General features: G+C 42.2%; 1 long non-coding RNA gene across 1 annotated transcript in view; it reads right to left on the bottom strand.

Moving 5' to 3' along the window:
• LOC128853466 (uncharacterized) overlaps nt 1-21,948 on the bottom strand; it is an 82,484-nt gene that overhangs the window by 28,278 nt on the left and 32,258 nt on the right. The window lies entirely within an intron of this gene.

The raw sequence follows: 21,948 nt of genomic DNA, 5'->3' as shown, positions 1-21,948 counted from the left end.
GTGCAGCAGGCTGCTGAGGCAGCAGCATCGCCTTGAATTACAATTTCTATTTATTATTTTGTTGTGCTCCCTATATTTTTCTTACAGCCCAGAGAAGGGAAAAGGCAATTTTCAAAAGTTTATAACTCAGCTCCACCACAATGAAATGTCATTTGGGAGACAGAAAAGTGAGGAAAGAAGGACATTTATGGCAAATCTCCACTGCCGATGCTTTTTCTTGTCTCTTCACAAATGACTGCAGAAAACACCAACAAAATCAAGGCTTATAGGAAAGAAATTACAAAAATGCTCCAGTGGAATATGCTAAGCAATCCCAGCATTATGTATGCCTCTCTCTTTAAGCGTTCACACAGGAATACACTTGTAACTGTGTAAATGTTTGTTCTCCGAGAGCAGGTTTTATGACCAGTAGCACCGAGTGGGGAGGCAAGACATTCCCAGCTCATGACCATACTGGTCTGGCCACATACTACAGCATGCCTTTGTCATACTTTTGACTTTGGAAGTCTTTCAGCAAGCACTTATATATATATATTTAGGGAGATTTACTGCATTCTTCCACCTGTAAAACTTTTAACTGCTTTGCATTTAATTAACAGAAACCTCTGAAGGAAAAGAAAAAAAAAATATGAAAACCAAGGGCCCCGGTTTCTCCTCAGCTGCAGGGGCTCAGTGGAGATTCTCTTTAGCTTTGGTAACAGTAACCAGTGTAAAACCCATTATTAGGATGAATTCAAATAATTTTTCTTCTAAAACTCATAACTTTAAAGCCAATTCCTGTGAACCTTCCTGAGTGAAAGGAAAGGGCTGTGCCTACCGAAACACCAGGGACATCTCCTTCGTATCGAGTCAGTAGGGCAGTCTACAGTGCCTCAAATGCAGCACTTTTGGGGTGAAAACAGAAAGAACAGGAAATATTGTGATGAGCAAGTATTTTGAGCTAACAGCTGTGAATAAAGCTGATCAAATCTTTGTGCTGTTGAAACAACCCCCAAGCTCTGAGCAGAAGGCAGGTAAGAAGGTTGAGGATGCATAAGTCCCTGTTTTAATATATTATAATGCATTTGCTTACAGACAGATAAACACTGAAGCAATACTTGCATCCACAGCCCATCGCAAACTACTAACTACCAAGTCTCGAACCTGACTCAGGAAGACTGAACTCCAGAACATGCAGCAGCTTTACATAACTAGAACTAAGCCTAGGCTCTCTCCTGGTGCTGAGAAGCAATCCCCAAAAGCTGGAAGTCATCACCAGCCAGGAGCTGACACCGAGCTGGGTAGCGCTGTGTCCGGTCTCATGCCCTCCCCCAGCATCCCACCCTAGTGCCCAACAGGGCTGATGCTGGCAGAGGTGCAGGCAGGACAGCGTAGAGAAAAACGCATCCAGCTCTCTCACCTGCTTTCAGATTCCCGCGTCTGAAACCAGGGACACATAAGAGTAAATCCTCATGGAGGCTCTTTCCTGGTGCTCCCTCCAAGGCTGCAAAACTACCGCTAGGAAGAGGTTTGAAGAGACAACTAATTCAGCACTAGGTGATGCATGTTTAAAAAATACATCTAAAACCATTCCTATGGCACGGAATAAAGCAGGAAGAAAATGTATGAAAATAAGCACACAGATACTGGAATGTGAGGCAGGGAGCTTATTATTAGGTATTACATTTTTTTCTAACTGCAATACGGGGCCTTAAAATAATTTCTACATAGGCTTTCTGTGTAAAAAGCACAGTCAGTGGAAAGTTACACTAATTTAAACAAAATTAATAAAGAAATGTTCTTCTTTTTATCATCTTTCTACCTCTCATCATTTATCATGCAAATTAAATTGCAGTAATAGAAAATGTAAAGAAAACAAACTCTGCAGTATATTGAAACCTCTATCCACCAAGAGATAAGGTTGAGTATTAGAAGGAAAGGTGCAGAAAATTAGCTGTCCATACAATAACTGGGAGGGAAACTGTTTTATTTAGCCTGGAGGTATTTTTTGTTGCAAACTAACTAAATTAAAATCCAGACTATTATACCCAGTATCACACCAGAAAACACCTTTTCCTTGCATTTTTAGATAAATTTTCATTGATCTCATTTTATGCATGATTACATTTTTAATGAGATGTACAATATTTTGAAGCTAATTTTAAATGCCTCCTCTCCTTCCTCCATTCCCCTTACCTCCTCCCGCCATATCCTCACTTACTGCTTGTTGGATTAACATTTCTGATAAATTGCTAGACCAGAAAGGAGCATTACCGAGAGGAAATAAATTACTTCCATCTTTTGCAGCTCTAGCGTAGTAAAGTAACCTTAAAAATGCCCACTGTCTAATTATGCCACCTTGCAATTCTTTCCAAAAGCAATCATTTTATTTCATGTAATAATTTTATTTGTTGTCAGTAACCCTGAGAAACAGGGATTGTGGTAAGAAGTCACCTTCCTCTGCCGCAGCACTGCCCGTAACAATCAGCACTCACTTGAAACTCAAAATTCTCCAGAAATAAGAAGTTTTATTCACAAGTTCTTTGACTCCTGCGGATAAAGTACAAAGCAGGTGAACTGGGGTGAACTGGCCCGTGGCCAGAACGCGATGATCTTGGCCTCAAAATATTAAGCAATAATTGATTTTCAGCATGGAAAACTTGGCTCATTCCCAGAAGTTTTAAACTTTATTTTCTTCCTTTGACTATTTTGGGGAAAGTCATACCCTGTAAAACAAAGGGGGAAATTGCAGGGAGAAAGCATGAAATAAAAGTTCTGCCTCTAGCCCATCATTAAGTACCCAGCAGTTTATTTCCCTCTTTGATTTGAGGGCTGCTTTTTTTGTGAGGAGGAGCTGTTTGTTCGTATTACAGGCAGAGGTTCAAAGGATTACATTGCAGTGCCCGAGTCAGCAAGCACAGCAGCAGAAAGATGCCTCAGAGACGTTGTTACATGGGAGCAACAGCCAGAAAATGAGAGTAAGGAAACACCAGCTAAAGGGTTTGAACTGCACTAGGCTGATGATGCAATGCCTTCAAAATGGGTACAGAAGAAGGAAGTTTTGCATATCATATCACCTTCATACCTTGAATATCCTGGTCCTACCCTGTGATATGCTAAACACCTTCCTTAGGCCAGCACTGCCAGTTTAGAGCTCACACTCTACCCCATGAACCCTCTGGCTCCACATAGGCTGATATCCCTGTGCTCTACCATCTCCCAAACAGGGCTGGCTTTTTCCCTGCTTTTCTCTGGTTTTCCTCCAGTTACCTAATATCTTTTTCAAAGTGTGATGCTCCAGACAGATACTGAAATGTAAGTGAGGCTTTGCAAGCCTGACCAGGTCAAGGAGCCCGAGAGGTCCTGGCTGCCCCATCCCTGGAAGCGTTCAGGGCCAGGCTGGATAAGGCTTTGAGCAACCTGATCTAGTGGGAGGTGAATCGGGGAGCACGAGATGGGATAGCCCTGATGGAAAGCAGTAGTGCAGAATATGAGAAAACTGTCGAGGATGCCAGGGGAAGGGGAGAGAGCTGAGACGGTGACTTGGCTCTGAAAAACACAAAAATGATGCAGCAGTGAAGAAGTATCAGCTCAAGCTGAAGCACCTTGAGAAGGATTTAGGAGTTTAAACTCAGAACAGTGGAAATGAAGCTGACTAAAGTGTCCCACAGACAGTGGGAGCAGGAAAGAATCTTAAATGCAAATTCCCATTTCACAAAGGTTTTATCATTATCCAGAACCACTTTGAGAATTAAGTGTTTCCATCAGAAGTCTTGTCCCTGTGCACCAACATGACAGACAACGCGAGCCTTTCCAGATGTGGGAATGCAGATGGGCTTATGGGCCTGCAAAGCAAAATACTTTCCTTCTTTCCCCAAATGGATGAATGGGCCCTTTAAACAACATGTGAAAGATTATCACTACTGAGAAAGCATTGTTACAGTACAAGAAAACAGGATCTTGGGATCAGAATCAGGCACAGAGAAAAGTTCTAGAAAGGTAAACACTTGAAGAGAGGGCGCGTATATTGTGGAGGAAAATCTGACCCTCAGGATGTATCCCCAAATTGTATTAAATTGTAGTTGTGAAGGATGAACAATGTCAGTTTTTCATGACTAAATGACAGGTCTTTGTGGTGAAATTAAACAATTGTAAAACTCACACAGCTGAACAACAGCAAGGAACCATTATCACAGGTCGTTCGAGCACAGCGGCTATTAAACAGAAACGGAAACGATGATGATTTCCACAGATACACTTTGAGATGTCCTGCAAATGATACAGGCAGGAGAAAAGAGCAGAGGGAGAAGGAAGGGGCTGGGTAGAGGGGAAAGCATCTTGTGCAGACTGAGTAACTATTAATTCACAAAAAGACTAGTTAGAGGACATCCACAGGAGAAGCTCTAGCAAGAAAGATGCCTTCTTAAAGGAAAATCAAACTAATTGCATAGCAGTGCGAGTAGACAGATATAGCTAACATTTTAAATATAAAAACCTGCATGCTCATGTGGCTTCCACATGTACTGAACACATCCATATTTCTCCAAACACACCATGTGCAAGCTGAGACTGTTTATATTTGCTGTGGCTGCCAGCGTTTCATGGATGTCTTTTTAAGCAGACCCTTGTATAAACCCTTGTACAAACTAAACACAATTTGTCTGCATTACCTGTGGCAGAATCTCGTGAATATTTTAAATCGCTGACCCACCTCTAAGGAAGAATAATCTGCAGTGGACAGTCCATGCAGGTTAGCTGCCCACCTACAGCAAACCAAAGCGAAATATAATTTCCACCTCTTTTTTTAAAAACGCTGAGGGGTTTTGAATATTTTCATTGAGGTAATGCATCTAGGAACAGCAATAGAGGGTCAAACCCTGGATTCATCTGCCCCAGTATCCGTTTCTGATGAGTACCAGTAGCAGGTGCCTCAGGTGAGCCCAAACCCTTCCTCATACACAACAGCATTTTAGCATATACTCCAACAAAAATGGTTTCTCTATGCCCAGTTGCATTCTGCAAACACAGGAGTTTTATCTGAATTGTGCACGCCTGTCTCAGACTGGGACGGATTTCAGTAGGGTACATTTTCAAAACAATCACAGACATTTGGCAGGAAAATTGCAAAAGCTGCTTGTAAGCTGTATGTAACTTCTAACACACAAAAGCAATTATTGCCTTATTTTCAACTGCTCTCCAAATGGATCCTGTTCGTGTGCTGGCAAGTCAGAGAGCCTGAACTCAGTCTGCATTCAGGAATGTGAACTTCTGGACAGTGCTTCTGGACAGGCTCTTACCTGAGCTCCCAATCCCAGCTCGGGTGCAGATAAATAGCCCAGGCTGAGAGGTAGGGCAGTCCTGCCTGGGGAAAGGCTAAAGGCAGGAACAGGGGCAACACCGCACAGATAAACTTTCTTTTGACACAGGCAAAACCAACTCCCACACCCTGTTATTGCTGCTACTGCTTTATTAAAATGCATAAAGCAGCCAGAAGCAAAGACACCAATAAATTCTTCTGTACAAGCAGAAATGTTTTTTTCAAATGGCTCCCTTAACACTAATAATCACAGCTCTCTTATGTGTACTTGACTCTGGTTAACCTTTTTCTGGCACTTTTTAACTTCTCCAAGTCAGGTACTAATATGGAACTAATGTGGGGTTTATTTTCCCTATAGGAATAGCAGAAAGAGCACTGCACATTATCGTAATCACGCAAGCTCCTTCCAGAAACTGCAGGACTTTAGATCAAAGCATCCGCATTATGGCACAGGAAAAGAATTTAATAACAATTGTGGGACTAAGCATTTTTTTAATGTTAAAGGGTTTTTATTGAATATTAATCCTATAAAATGCTCCTGAAAGTTGGCAGAAGGAAAACTCATGTCCCAAATTGTTACCGCGGCCTTCCACATTGTAGGGATGCAATTGCAGTGTAATCAGAATTCATCATGCCATTAGCAGAAGGACAACAGGAAAGGAGACACTTTCTCCTGCATCACGCTGCTTGAAACAATAAGAGCTGTGAGAACAGGGCTTGTAATTGTTACCCTTAGCCCAGCACTTGGAGTCTGCATATTTTTTTCGTTCATAGCTTGCAATGTTTTTCAACACAACTCATGCTCAATATTTGCACTTTCAATTTTACCTTCTATTAAAGATTTGCAATATATTTCATCTCCCAGGAGAACAGCGATGCTGGGAACATGTCTGCTGTGAAAATGAACAAGAGGTACCCAGAGTTTTCCCCCCCTGTTTCTAACTGCTGGATACTTTCCTTTTTCCTTTTTTTCCCTGGAGCAGGTCACTCCAGCTCCCCAGCATGGCTGCAATCATGCCCCAGCCGCATTAATCCCTGCCCTGCTGAGCTGCTGGAGAAATAGGAATTCATCTGACACCAGCAGGGAAAAGACAGAAGGAAAAATTAAGGGGAAAAAAAAATGAATGAATAAATAATTCAGGCAAAGGATGAATACTTGAACAAAGCAGTGTCTGTGTGCGAGGGAACATTGGGCTGTACTAGAACAGATAAGAGCACCAACCGGTAAAAGCATCCTTTATACCAGCAAAGCCAGTTTACCTGTGTGAGATGCAGAGATGAGAGCTATCACAAAGCATCACCTGGACACACAGACTGTGCTGCGGGCAAGCCCTGCTGCCACTCAAACATGGTGTGGCTAAGCCGCCACAAAGCCAAGAGGTGCCAAGCACCAGGCATGGATCCTCTCATTGACACATATCTGGGAAAACCTCACACACTGCCTGGGTTTGCTGCCAGCCAGTTCAGATGCAACTGGACAGAGAGACACTTGGCACAACTTCTCCTTTTGCTGTCTAATTGTCCAGTGGCCCCAGTCACCTGCATTAGGATTTGCTGGGTAACTTATGAAATCCACCCTTGAGGCCTGAGTAAAGGATCTGCATCATGGAAAAAGCCCGTTGCTTTAAACTCCATTTCAAATAACCCTTTTTTCTCTTCTTCACAAGCTACGTTCTGAACAGGCAGTTTTGTTGTGCTGCACACACCAGAACAAAGTTAGGAGATATAAACCCACTCTGGTAGTGCTTGACGCAAGGCAGAATAGAGCCTCTGCACCCCACAGATACTCCACACGCTGGTAGAGTGTCTGGTTTAAGACAAACTTGGTGTTAATTTCTTGTACTGAGATGCCTCTAGCTTCTCCTTTACCGGAAAAGGAAACCCTTTCATCATGTACCACAATATCGTATTTAGTTAACAGTCTGAAATTAAGAAAGAGCAGGGACCGCCTTTACCATTGTCTCTGCCTCATTGGTTCACAGTTTGCTGGCATTCTGTGGGGACATTTTCCTGCCTGTTTATCATACAGACATCCTAAAACAATAAATGGGAGAGTGACCAGCCACGTGCAATTCAAGAGAGCAGTGGTTCCCCCCAAGGTCCCACAACAGGATCTGCGCTATGAATGTTATCATCACCTGCAGCGGCACCTTCAAGTGTTCCTGTCCGTGCTGCGCTGATGCCCAAAAGCAATTTACCTGCCATGAGCATTGAGGCCAGGGCTGAGCAAAAAACACATTTTGAGATCTTAGTGTTTTATCAATGCAGTCTTGCAAGTTTATGAGCATTTGGCTTTATTTTACACCAGACAACTCAATGCTGCTCTGGAGTGGGCTGCCAGATGTGCGGTATTTTCTTCTGCAGCCTTATTGCTTGTGATGGTCAAATCAAACAGAAACCTCCTGGGGAGCCAGAACTGCTCTCCTAGCTACCCAGCACACGCTCTTTTGGGCACCACTCTCCACACAAGCTAACCACATCAGTGACACTCCTGGAAGGTATTTTGGAGACAGGTTGATGGTACTGCCCAGCATATGGGCCTGGGATGCAAAATTATGGTCTAAACATCTTAAAAACCAATGAGGTGGGCGCTGCAGTAGAGATTCAAGGCATGAACTAAGTACACGAGGATCCTGAGAGCTGTGAAGGGAGTCTTCATTCATATCCACATACAGATTTCTCAGGATAAAAATTTTAAACTTGGACCTATGCAATATCAAAGAGTATATGTGCAGTCAGGTGCCCTCAGGAATCTCTGCATATTTGCCATCTGGGAAGGGTAAGAACATCAAACAGCTGCAGACACCTTAGCAACACAGAGTATTTCACTACACTACATACTCTGCCGTCACCTAACTTTGCTTTTAAAATCCCCAGCAACAGAGTTTTCTCCCATCTTCAAGAGACTTTTGCTTAAAGCTTTCATTACTGGTTGTTTTTTCCTACTGCTACCTAAAAATTTCTTTTGTTAAATTCAGCCCCTCACCTTTGGTTTGTAAGATGGCATCCTGCTGGATAACAGATCTTTCCATCGCTGCCCACAGCTGTGAGCATTTTTGGATGCTGATGTGGCTGCTTAGTCACTGCTTAGCCAAGCTGCAAAAATTTACCTTTCTTAATCCCTTCTCATAAGTCAGTTCTTCCAGGTCCCAAGCTCTTTGTTGCTTTTCTGTGAACTTGTTCCAGTTTGTTAACAGAAAGACACAGACATGGTGCCAGAATGGAGTAGAATTTTCCAGCTGCAGCCACAGGTCAGTAAAGGGATCACTATTACTCTCCTGCTCTTTACCATGACGGTTTAGTGCAGGCAGTCTAAAGCTATACTGTTCATTTTTCCTATATGACACTGCTAACTCATACCCATCCCTCTGCTGTTATCCCTGAAAAGCCTCTTAGCATCTCTACCACTCAGGTTCTTTCCTATGGAACATATCTGTGATGCATTAGTACCTTCATATGCAGGCAGCTCCATCATCTGTGTTTTTTAAGGCTCAATTTCACTTTTCCCCTTCCTGCTTCTAATTTCTATAAATAATCTGATATCTTCTCTGTATAAAATCCTTCATTACTCATCATTCTCCAAAATTAGTCTGATGATGTTTATTTTATCCCTCAAGTTGTTACAATTTATTAAAGGATACATAGAATTATTTCAGGACCAACCCCATGGCTGTAAGTCACCCACCACCATGTTAAACATTCTGCCTTTGGTGCTGTTCTTAGTCTTTAGCCTTTTGTTGAGTTTTCCATTTGTTAGACAGAGCTTCCACCTACACCATCAGAATTTCAAACATGAGTCCATGAGAAGACAAAGGCTGTTTTACTCAAACGTACCACAGGGAATCTACCACCTTCCTCACACCCACTCCCCTTCCTGGCTAAAAAGCTGGGAGCAACTTCTGAAGGACCCTATTACCTGTATTGCTAATGAATCTGCAGTTTTCGGTCCCAAGCACCATTACAATTATCAGCTCCTGGGCCACCTTCTGGAGACTTTTGCCACTGTTTCTGTTGGAATCTGTCTGAAGACTGGGAAGGCACATGCAGGAAACTTTTCTCTTCTTGCCATATCGACTGCAATCACTTAATGATTTCTGTATCGGTCCCATCAAAAATACTGGAGTAGGACTCAGATTAGGTCAAAGCCTTTTACTATGAACCCCACATCTCTGGGGCTACTTTGAACCTGACTCTCGGGTTTATCATGCTAGCATCTTTTTCCCCACTAAAGAGCACTCAAGAAACTTTGAGATGCTGGTGGAAAGCTGATCACCTAACACTCCTCTATTTGAGGCTAAGCCTAGCAATCTTCACAAAATGACAGCCAGTTTTCAAGAGATACGCACACCCTCATCTAAGCTGTGCCTCTGGGTTTTGTCTGGATCAGAAGGAAGCCAGCATATTTAACCCTCCAATTTCAGGCTGCGATAGTGCTTTATTATCTTATCCTAAAATCATCTGAGCACTTCTCTTTTAAACATTCAAAGAGAAAACTTCAGAGCAATCTAAAGGTAGGCATTTTATTGTAGTGAAAGGAAAAAATAATCCAAAAGGAGATTGCCATCTTGACAATCTGTTAAAAAAATCAAACCAAAAAATGCAAGGGAGAAATCTTGCCTGCATACCTGTTTTAATGTACCATGCACACCATCTGAGTTACATAAACAACAGAACCTCAAAAGCTGTCGACATCTGAGTATTTTAAAGTTGCTCTAGGGCAATTTTTTGGCAAGTGGTCATATAATTATTTGTTCTGGAGACTCTGCATCGACTGCAGAAATAGCGAACATAAGAGTGCAGAAGTTTTGTCTGAACAAGGAACAGAAGGAAGTGAACGATCTCTGCTTTCTAGCAGAGGAAACCTGTCCCAACTGGGCTCAACCACAAGAAATCTCAGTTTTTCAGAAATAAACTTTAGCCTTACAACAGGTGGCTAAAGGGAAAAACTGTTGGCTATTGCTCTTTTCCCAAGACCTTTGGAGATGCTTAGCCCCAGGCTACTGAACACCTCAAAGAGACAATGGAGCTCTTGGACTGGCAAGTCCAGTGAGCAGACCCTGGAGATGGGCAGGGGCAAGCCTCCACATCTGCTTGCTGCCATGGACTGTCAGCATCTCCAAACCGCCTTTTCCAATGAGAGCTCCAGACCAACTTCATCTGTGTTATGGGGAGGGAAAAGAAGCAGGAATCAATACAAGTTTAGATGTCTTGAGGTGCAGATCACTGACAGAAGAAGGCAGATGTGAAAGTCTGGGCTGGCCAGACTAAGGACAGCAAGGAGGGGTGTGTTAGGTATATCAGGACTGAAAGAAATTCCAATAACTGATTTATTATTTGATGCGGGTGATTATATTATTAATAAGGACACAGACAGGGTAGAGCTGGTCAATAAACACTTTGTTAGGAAAGACACAGGCAGTGTACTCAAATCAGATGAAGACGATGAACTAGTCTCAGTCTACTTCTACCCAAGGGGAGCATTAAACAATCTAAAATCTGATGGCCTCTTGATGCTTTTTGCTACTAAGTTGTAAAAGAGTTGCCAGGAGAGATCACTAATCTGTCAATATGAACTGAAAAAGTTAACATACCAGGGAGGCTGCAGAACACTTGAGGAGCGTGAAGATTATATCCATACTCACACAGAGCAAGCGAGACTTGTAACCACACGTTACTTAACCTGACATCAATCCTCAGCAGAAAGTAATGGAAGTTAATATAGAGTTTGATCAATAAAATATTAGAGGATGGGAATAAAATTAACTTGAGTCACAAATGTTTTGTACGGAGTCTTGTTGAGCAAACATTGATTTTTTTAGGTTTCATAGTGTTGTTTGAATTGACCGATTCCGACTCAGAGCCTTTGGGCAAACATGGCTGCACCACGCAGCAAACTCCTCGCAGGGCTTTCCCTGCCCTGGCTGTCCCCAGTGGAGGGGAAGAGAAACGAGCCACCAGTCGGCACACAGAGGCTATCACATCCCACCTAGGCCCTCGCTACCATCGCAAGCTACTGCATGTTAAGTTTGAGGGCACTGACCACCAGTCTTCATTTAAGCTGATCATCTCAGGTAGACTTTGGAGCACTAGGTCACTCCACCAACAGAAACGCAGGGAAAAACAGGAAAACCTGGGTATGTCACATAGTGATGGCACTTGAGTCCATTTTATCCTATTGGTTCTCCTCACAGCCCAAACAAGACGGCTAAGGAGTAGGAAAACCACCCCCACAAAGAGCATGTGATGGTAGAGACCCTCCTTAGAGCCACCACTATGGTACCCACTGCCCCTCAGACCAGAAACACTTCACAAGGAACAGTGTCCAATTCTGCAGGGAAGACATGAAAGCTAAATGGAAGTTTGGCCTCAATCCGCCGAAAGCAGGAGATCATCTCTAAGTGTTACAAGGTGTTCCTACCCTGTGTTATGGCCAGACTCCAAATGATGCTGAAGCTGCAATAATGGCTTTTATTAAAGGGGATTGAGGTTGGTCCTTGGCTAGCTTCTGCCCGAGCTTCCTGAGGAACAGAGGCTTTGTGCTCACTCGTAAGAGAGAGGAGCTGATGCATCCAGAGAGTTTAGTTTCCAGTTGCTCAGGTAAACACAACTTCAGGCTAATTTTTATTACTTAAAGAAGTTTGCCATGCACAGATTTACTACATATGTGACCAACTCAAAATTTTAATTACAAGCAGAGAATAACTGAGCTGCTTATTTAAAAGGAAAGATAGAGCTAGTCTGGTGGCCTTCTGGTAGCACTCCATAATACGGAGAGGCCTGGGCTGGCACTCAGCTCTCCAGCAACCTCACTTATGAGGCCAGCCAATGAAGTATAACCATCTGCTGGAAGGCTTCCAATACTTGTCCAGGCCTCCACAGCTATCACTGCCTGGAAAGCAGGGAAAGCTGTGACAGGCCAAGGCCCCTGCAGACACCAAGGGGTGGGTACCATGGCTCATCTTGCCTTTCCTGGAGGGGGGAGAAGAGACAGCAAGGGCTGGGGTTCGGTTTGGGTGTTTCCTTCTTTAACAGGCAGAGCGTTTTCTGACGCAGCAAGATCATAAAGTCATTTAAACCGCTGATCTTTCATTGCATCTGTTCAAATATCAGTGGTCCATTATAAATTAAAGTATCATATACATACTGCTGTAAGGAAATGCTACCAGTGTGACGGAGGAAGTGTGGTGGGGTGGGTTTTTCTATGAAGTTAACTAAAGAACGCTGCTGCAAACTGGTCCTAAACGGGAAAGGCTGGGATCTAGCTCCTAAAGGAGCTGCTATCACAGCCCCACAGCTGAGGTGGGAACTTCCTCCACCTCCATCACATCCCTGACAGGTCTATCACTCTGTGGACACCTCTGCCATCTCCACCACTTCACCCATCCCCTCCAACCCCATCCTGATGCAGGTCGCCCACCCGCAAACACGCACAGAAACCCTAAGGTAACAGGATCCAGCACTTGCAAGGTTCAACTTCAAAGACATTAAAGGACATAACATTTTATTTGCCTTCTGCTTTTTAAACTTTTGGGGTCCATTCAGGTAATGCTTTCAAATTTTAATTAAAAATAAAAGCAAGGCTGCTTCTGCAGTCATTTTTCTTTGAAGTTGGACATTTAAGTATAATATCTGTTACCTGAAGACTCTGCTAAAGCTACGAGTTTAGGAAAACTGTCCAAAACATATGTCTCAGCAGATCCGGATGCTTATTTTGGTTTGATCTAGTTTCATTTTACCTAAAACTCTTCCCATACATTCTTTCAGCAATTTAAAAGTCATCTTGAATTCCATGCAGTTTTTCTTTTTGCATTTAAACCTAATGCATGGTTTTCATATCATCATCACAGCCGCCTCCTTTTCAATCCAGCCATAACCGCCTCCATGCTCAGCACCTTCTCACTGTCGCTGCAATAGTTAACAGCGGTCAAGATACACCACTTCAGGAGATAGTTTCATTAACACCTGGGAGAAGAGCAGGGTCAGTGGCTCTACTTTCATAACACCTTTGCTGCCAGATGGGGACTCGTGCGGGGCACAGGCGGGCTCTGCGCACCTTGACAAAGCCCCTGCAATTCGCACAGTGCCTTCTCCAGGCGAGGCAGCGCTTGCAGCCAGCCTCGCACGTCTGTGGAAAGCAAGCACAAGCCCCCAGTCTTTATGTTTCCTCTTAACCACAAAAGCATACTTACATCCTACATTACTCAGTGTAATGGGATCCATCATCAAAATACTCTTTCTACTGGAGGACTGTTAGGTTTCATTGCTGAAAGAACTAAAACTTTTGAAGCCTCTCCTTAATTTTCAATGAAAAGCATTTGGTTCCAGCGTGACAGACGAGGCTCTTAAGAGCTGTTACCACCTCGGGTAATTATAAAATGACGGAAGGGAAAAAAAAAAAAAAAAAAAAGGAGAGAGCGAGGGCCAGATTAACACTCTGTGTTTGTGCAGTGCTACAAAGGCGCTTCCACGGGTGCCTGCGCTGAGAGCTCAGGTATAACAGCTTCCAGTTGCAAAGAAAATTGAAGGAGGATGGAAGTGAGAAAGGAAGAAATTGCAATTAAAACCTGAAACGAATGCCAAAATAACACGAACTGGAACCCTACAAAATACTTTCAGGAAATAGGAAAAAAAAAGAGAAAAAAGAAAAAAAGTGGCTTTTGTTGCAAACCAAAACCAGCCCAGATTTGAAAGAAGCCAAAAACCTCTTGTGCAAGCTCAGGGCTGGCTCACACCCTAGGAGCCAGAGGAGGTTTGTCCTCTCCCAGGGAAGCAGGTAGATCTCAGCAAATCGGAATTTCATTTTGACACTTCACTTCATGCACTCTGCATTAAGTACAACTGAAAAAAAAAATAAAAGCAAGACAAAACAAGGTGAACAGGCTGAGCAAAACCACAGAGAATGAAACTATTCCAGCTGTTATAATTAGTTCTTTAATATGGTGAAACTGAGTAATGTAATAAACAAGATAGACCATACAGACTAGAAGCTCAAAAAAACATTTTGCCTTGGGAAGAGATAAAATGAAGTAGCTCTTAGTGACAACAGCTGGACACCAAGGTGGGAATTGGGCAACGCATGGTTGAACAGGGCAAAAGCAGGAAGCAAGGGGCACCACCAAGGTACAGTAGCCTTTAACCTCTGATGCCCTGGCCCCTAAATCTAAATTAAAGCAGAATAAAATTCATGATTACTAGCCTATAGGTCCATGCAATAAATTCCTTCCAAATTTTGCCTTCTGCCAGCAAACCGTTTATAGCACTGTGCAGGGGAAAGCAAGGGAAAAATCTTGAGTGGCCATGTTCAGTGCCAGCCGCCAGCGTCCATGGACACCAGCTGGGCTCACCCATTGCAAGCTGGGCCGGCGAGTAAAGGGACTGCTCAACTGGGGGGAATAATGGCAAATAAAGGGTGCTTTAATAAAACAGCAGCATAATACAGGGCTCTGTCCTCTTTATTTTTTAATAGAAGCCTTTCACGATATGGAACTAATTATCGCCATCTGCCGTCCCCATACTTATATTTCCTCTCTCACAGCTCATTCTTCAAAAACTCAGTAGCTTCCTCCCTTTACATTTGTAAATGCTGTTGACTATGGATAAAATCCATGTTTACTTTGTATTCAGGGCCCATAGGAAAGCTTGTTTTAATCATCAACAGATGTTACATTCTGCTCTGCTGTGCTTGGCACACAACTTCAGAGGGAAATAAAAGAAAAATCTTTATTTTAAATTTAAATTGTAGATTGTTACAGACTAAATAAAATGCCAAATTGTTATTGGAAACAACATGGCCACTGTAATAACTATAACTGACATTTACTTTTTACAATTAGAGTTTTTTTTCTGGTGCTGTTTTAACACAAGATGGTTTCCATATTTCGCAAAGGATTTTTTTCCCCCTTTTTCTCTGAAATGATTTGCAATCAAGCCACAGATATTTGTAATTTATTTTTATTTAATACTTTCCTACGAGTTTATGAAATACTGGGATTATTATGCTATATACAGTAGATAGTTTTTGAATACATACTCTCCCTCTGGACTCATATTTCAATACACATTTGAACTCATTTACAAACATCCATTATTCCCACAGACCCCACTATAAACATGTAATATCTCTGTGGACTGTTGCGGCCTTATGGTCCTTTTTATCTCTGGCTTTTTTCCTATTTATATTCATCTTTGATGTCTGAACGCCAGCTCCCCTCCAGTTTGTGTGTGCCCAGGGGATGCGGGTGCCCTCCCGCGGTGCTGGGAGCGGTACCCTGCAGGTACAGTCACAGCTTCGCTGTTACTCATTTTCCAGCTGCTAGAAAAAGCGAGCTGGCAACAGAGGCTGGTGCGGGCACCTGCTGCACGTGTGTTGATTGCAGCATCCTGACATTCCCTGCTGATGTGATCAACCGTTTCTTTTTTAGCCACTGGTGTGAGCAATAAGAATATGATCTCCAAGCCTCCACTGCCACACTTTCATCCCACGCCCTCTCTTATCAGCTACGGCTTGGCCCATGTACAGTTACCAAATCAGCACTTTCTTTGAGGGATAACGTCTCATTTCAATGTTATTTCCATGCTACTGAAGAACCTACTTTACAAAATTATTTCAATGTTTAGTATCACTCAGAAACTAAATGGATTAAAATGTTTGAGCAGAAAAACTGAAAGATTGGGTATGATAGCTCTTTGCTGCACCTGCCTACCAAGAGAAACTGGGAGAGCTCATACTCCTGACATATTTTGCCAGACATCAAATATTTGAATATTTGCAGCAGCAAATAGAATTTGTCCACTTGACTCCTACAGTAACAAAAACAAACATTGCCATGTGTGTCTCCAGAACAACACGCATCCCAGGCTGGATACAGCAGAGGGTTGTTTTAGAACTAAACAAATCGTCTGTCAGGAACATATACTGCCATTTATAATGAAATCTCATATATTTTTATAGAACAAAACCTGAGTACTTCAAAAGTAAGGGGCATCCCACCCAGCCAGGGTGAATTTCAAGGGGACTGCCTTAAACTCCTAGTCTGAAGAAGAGAGACATGTCTGAATTACTGCAGCATCCTCTTTTCCGTCCTTGACAAATGCACTCTTGCTCTGTTCACAGCCTGCCTGGAGTGTTACTGCAAAGATAATTTCCCCATCCATCACCTGGAGCGTATCACACATATCCGCAGCCTTCCATTAGCCACCTCTTCTCCCTTCCTCAGACACAAGCTCCTTCTCTTTGCTTTCATGGTTCTTCACAACCTCTCTCCATTTTACTGAACATCTCAGCAGTATGAGGGGACTGCTTTCTGCCTATGGCCAACACAGGCTGCCCGCTTCTGCTTCCTGCCTGCCAGCTCTCCAAACGCGTTTGGGCCTTCTCTCATCTACTTCTCAAAACTGGCAAGATATAAGTCTGCCAAACACCAAATCCCTACCTCAGAACGGTGCACAGCACTCAGATTCATGCTCAGCACTCTGGAGAACAACCTCTCAGCTTTAACTCTTATTGTGCGTCCCTCGCATTGAGGAACCATTGCAAGGGCAGGGGCAACCTCCTTTGGTTTCTATAATCCTCCAAAAAAAAGCCCATCACATTGTATCCAAAGCTTTCATGAAATCAACCAAACAGGGAGAGTCCTGTTTTTTGTGGAGTCTCTCAACTTGCCAAGAAATGAAAAATTATTGCAATCATCCTCATGCTGCCCCAAACCTGCATAAGCACCAGGAAACTTGCAGGTGTCTACAGCAAGACAAAGGGGTACATGCTCCCACCATCAGTTCCCTCTCCTGTTTGAAATCATGCACATAAGAACACAAATGCATAACAATATTGAAAATATATCATAATTTCAGATAGTTGCATGATTCATGCCAGAAGACAGTTTAGACACAAGCTTCCTGTAAGTTTAAGGATCAGAGTGTCTAGGAGTTTTAAAAGCAAGTCAAGATGGGAGCAGAAGGAAGCTGTGCTGTACCTGTAGCGATACAGTGAACACCCTTATAGGCTTTGGAAGGATGCAGATGTGGGGTTTTATAGGTAAAATAATACATTTATGAAAATGCAGCGATGCACATGCAATTACTTATAGTCAGATGTTGCACACATTTGTGCAAATATTAACCACAAACAAGGTAAAAAAAATTCTTCTTAGAAAATTTTGAAATCTAAAAAAGAAATCTTGGGAGGAAATAAATCCTTTCCTTTTAAAAGCTGCAAACTACAGCACAATGCAAACCAGCTTGGAAAGAAGCAGACTTCTATTTTACATCGCTAGTGAATACTGTTATGAATTAACAGCTCATTAAGAAAAAAAACTTTGCAAACCATGAATCTCAAAAGAAAGTCAGAGAAACTGTCATCTGCAATTTCCAGTGTGTGAATAAATCTAGAAAGATGTCAGCAGACAGAGTTCTTACCGAGGGCCAAACAAACAGGTGTCTCCTGCCCTCCTGCCCCCGACATCAACAGCGCAATAAAACTCTTCCCATTTCAGGACAAAACCATTTGGTACTGGTACATGGAATAATACCTGCTTCTTAAATACAGAAACAGGTATAACAAATGCCTCTTTAAGTCCCAGAAGAAACAGAGACTTGCACTGTGAAGTACTCCCCTAGGAATCCTGTAAATCATACCAAAATTTTCCTTGTCCTAGAACAGGTCTGAAAATCTGTTTGTGGTTTCTCGTACATTTTTTCAAGTGTATCTGGCCAGTTCATAAGCAAGAGTCCTTCAAATTCCAATGTAAAGATCTCCGTATATGTTATTTTAAAGAGCCTTGAACTGCAGACAAATTTGCTTTCAAAAGTCAATTACTTTCATTGTTTAAAAAATTTTACTCTATTATTTCTATCACATCTAATAGATCTGGAAATGAAAGCATCATTATGTCACTATCGATTCATTCCTTCCTATCAGGTTTGGCCATGCTGTCACCACAGAGGCAATGCCGTCACAGCCTTGGGTTCTTTTCTGCTCTATGAATTCCTGCATTTCCAGTGTGGTACCTTTGGGCAGCTGAAATCACCACAAGCTGCTCCCATTCACTTCAATGAGCCTGGTCGCACCTCAGTGCTGGCAAGGACCAGGCTGGGGCTGAAATGAAAAGCTGAACAGCAATGCTGGATGTGGGCTTGGAATGGGGAGAAAAAGGAACAGGGAGAAAAAGATGCATTCAGCATAGCACTAGTGAGAATGAGTAAATATTGCATTTAACAAACACAAACATGCATTCCACATTAGGCTTTAATTAAACTATTTAAATAATTTTTTTGATGCAGGAGGACATGTACAAGTTAAACTCGGAAGGCTGAGAGTGAGCAGAACCCAGGTTCTCATCTACGTGGGGTTATCATTTGGACAGAGGAAAATAGACAGAATATGTAAAGAAAAATATCTGAACAAAGTACAAATATTTAGATCCCCTGACACAAAATATGTACCTTTACTTACATGGGTTTGCTTGTCTGCTTAAAATAAAATTATGCACAAAAAGAAAGGAACTGGAAAGTAAATGGGTAAATCTGAAGGAGAACAGGAGAGGAAATAAATACAAGCAAGCAAAGTGAAGAGGGTATCTGGATAAACTGTTTTCAGAAAAGACAAAACACCAACATATACAATAAACGCTACTGCAATTTTTATGTAGGTATTCAAGAGAATTAGGGGTCTTTGTTGGTTTTCAGATTTAATGAAGAAACATGTTATCAGGACATTTGCACGCGTGAGGGGAGGACAGCATGGTATGAAAGGCAAGAGCACACGGAAGCAAGTCCACAGACCCCATTGAGGACTGCCCCACTCAGGCAGCTGTGCGCAAGCCCCCGTCACTATGGGGTCTTCTACCTGACCCCATCATTTTTCCTCTGGCCTCAGGATTTGCACAGCTGGATTACATCCAGCACCACAGACAGGATAACCCAAGTCCTAAAAGTCCGACAGCTCAAAGAACCACAAGGAGGGATGTAACAGCAACCCCTTTGCCAATCTCATTATCACCAGTCATCCATGGAAACAAAAATATCCTATTTCACCCAAAATGAACCATCCCATCAGCATGTTGGTGGAGATGGTTAGTGCCATGCATACCCCAAATGGAAGCACCTCCGAAAGCAAAGGTATTTTGGCAAGACTTCTTTGAGGAAAACAAGTATGCCAAAGATCAAAAGACGTGACTCATTTCCCCTCATGAATAACAGAAATTAGGTTGGCTACTATCACCACCCTGATGGAGATTTGCATCCTGCTTCCTGAGCATCTGCAAATGTACCTAATGTAGTAATTTCTCAGCAGGTGAATCTTATTTACACAACCAGACTGATGGAGATCTTGTTTGGAAGAGACAAAGCTCCATGGTGTTTATCATCGTTACAGAACTCTGGGCACAATATGTAATCACTTTATGATAAAAAAAGATAGCTCAGGTGTTACCCTGTATAAAAATCTCTGCTCATGCAGATGGTCACCCACATTTAATTTCCTTGACTACCTCTCCATCCATCCATCAACTCCTCTGCACTTGAAATGTAAAGTCAATTTGGAAAGCTATTCCAAGATAACCTTCAAAGTCATCTCCAAGAGGTGTGCCTCTGATTGAGGATGACAGTCCAGCCGCTCTTTGGTGTTATATCTTTGTGACCATAATTCATTGTATTCACTCTGTATTGCATCATATTTCAGCGAGAGGGGTATTTTTTTAACAGTACGTGTTAGCATGCAGTTTATTAAAATGAAAATCCTTTATCTCCTTTGTCACTTCGCTCAGTTCCTTGCAGTTTATCTCATCATTGCTCTCCATCATTAAATTAATACGACATACAGGCATAGACACAGTAAATACCAAATAATTAAACAGACAATGTTAATGTTGTGACATTCACAAAAGGCAACAAAATTAAAGCTACAATTGTCACTCCAGCCTTGCATAACACTGCATTTGACACGGGGCCACATAAAGCGTGGAAAATTTAAGAGAAGAACAGATAGAGATACACAAAAAGGCAGAAACATCAAGGATTTTTTTAAACACATTTTTCTGACAGCTCATTGCATTATCATTTCTATACTTCAGATCATCACTGAAGAAATCTCACGTTCAGACAATTCACGGTGATGGAATATAACGTCATATCAGAACTATTAGATGGTAGGACTGCTGAATTATTCAAGAAAGAAGAAATTATTAGAGGTTGTGTTTATTCAGAAACAAAAGTGCCTTGTTAATTCCTAGGACTCGAGCTAGTGTGATGATTTGATCTGACACTTTGCATAATATAGGCCACTGGAATTTTCCGTATTACATCCAGTTTAAAGCTCAATAGCTGCAATTGAACTGCAGCTTTTGGAAAATCATCCAATTTCATTTTTAAAATCTCCACCACAATGGCCATTAAGCTGTTCCAGTCATTAATCACCTTGCCTGATTAACATGTACATTATTTCTAGTCAAATTTTTCTCTACCTTTAATTCAATTCACTAAATCTCATGACACTTTTTTTTCAGTCAGGTTTAAGAGCTCTCTATTGTCGAATTTCTTTTGCTTGTGTAGGCACTTATTGACCGTATTCAAGTCACCTCTTAAGTGCCTTTTTGATAACAGAAGAGCTTTGATTTTTTATTTTTTATCTGTCACCATAAGATAAATTTTCCACTTCTTTAATCACCCTCATGGATTTTACTGCATCTGTTTCAGCGCCCTTCTCCAAGTGTTAGCCCAAGAAATGGACAATATTCCAGAGCACTGGCAGTGTCAAAGAAAGATCATAGAGCCCCTAATCCTACACAGCATTCTCCAGGCCCTACATGAAAGGACTGCACCAGCAGATTTCTCTGTAGCTGTGCTAAAAGCCACAAACTACTCAGTCAACAGAGAAAATCTCCACAACACCCACGCGTCATAATGTCTCAAAGCAAAGACCACACAATTATTTTAAACTTCATCAAGGTTAAGCAAAGCGCATTTCTATTAATTCACAGATCACCGAGATGACACATGATAAAAGCTTTCAAACAAGTGGTGTCTCTCAAACTGGAAAGGATGATACTTGCACAATGTCAAATGAATGGCTGAGTAATAGCTTATCTAGAATTTGCCTCACCCTCTCTTTGCATACACAGAAGAGCAATATCTCTCAGAAAAACAGAAACACTGCAGACTGGGAACACTAGGCATCCTTTACATGTTCATGTGCTGCTACTCCTTGCATAGCACAGAAATACCAGGAATTTGCAGAGACAATCCAAACCCCGTCTTCCCCTGAGAGGCACTTCATGAAGAGCCTATCCAGCCTTACTGCTTGTCATACACCTACAAGCATCCCCAGAAGAAAACCATGGCATTTATCAACACTCTCACGCTACTTCGCCATCCTACAGGTGACCAGGGACTGTGTGCAGCAGATGGGGCCACCCTGCTATGGCCATGGGGCATGACAATGCAGAAGAAAGTATGAGATCACATCTCCTACTGACATAACACAAAGGCATACATGAGTAAGGGAAATACAACCAATTCTTGAAAGAAAAAAGTTATTCTTATCCAGGTCTGTCCACCTTCTTGATAAATGGTGTTCAGATTATACTACCATAGTTTACCAAAGGGCCAGATAGCAAATAGTCTTTTTTATGATAGATGGTGGTGACACAAAGCTGGTG

Source organism: Cuculus canorus, chromosome 13, assembly GCF_017976375.1.
Source record: "Cuculus canorus isolate bCucCan1 chromosome 13, bCucCan1.pri, whole genome shotgun sequence".
Taxonomy (NCBI): Eukaryota; Metazoa; Chordata; class Aves; order Cuculiformes; family Cuculidae; genus Cuculus; species Cuculus canorus.
Note: the sequence above shows the minus strand (reverse complement) of the source record. Positions and strands in the feature narration are given on the sequence as shown.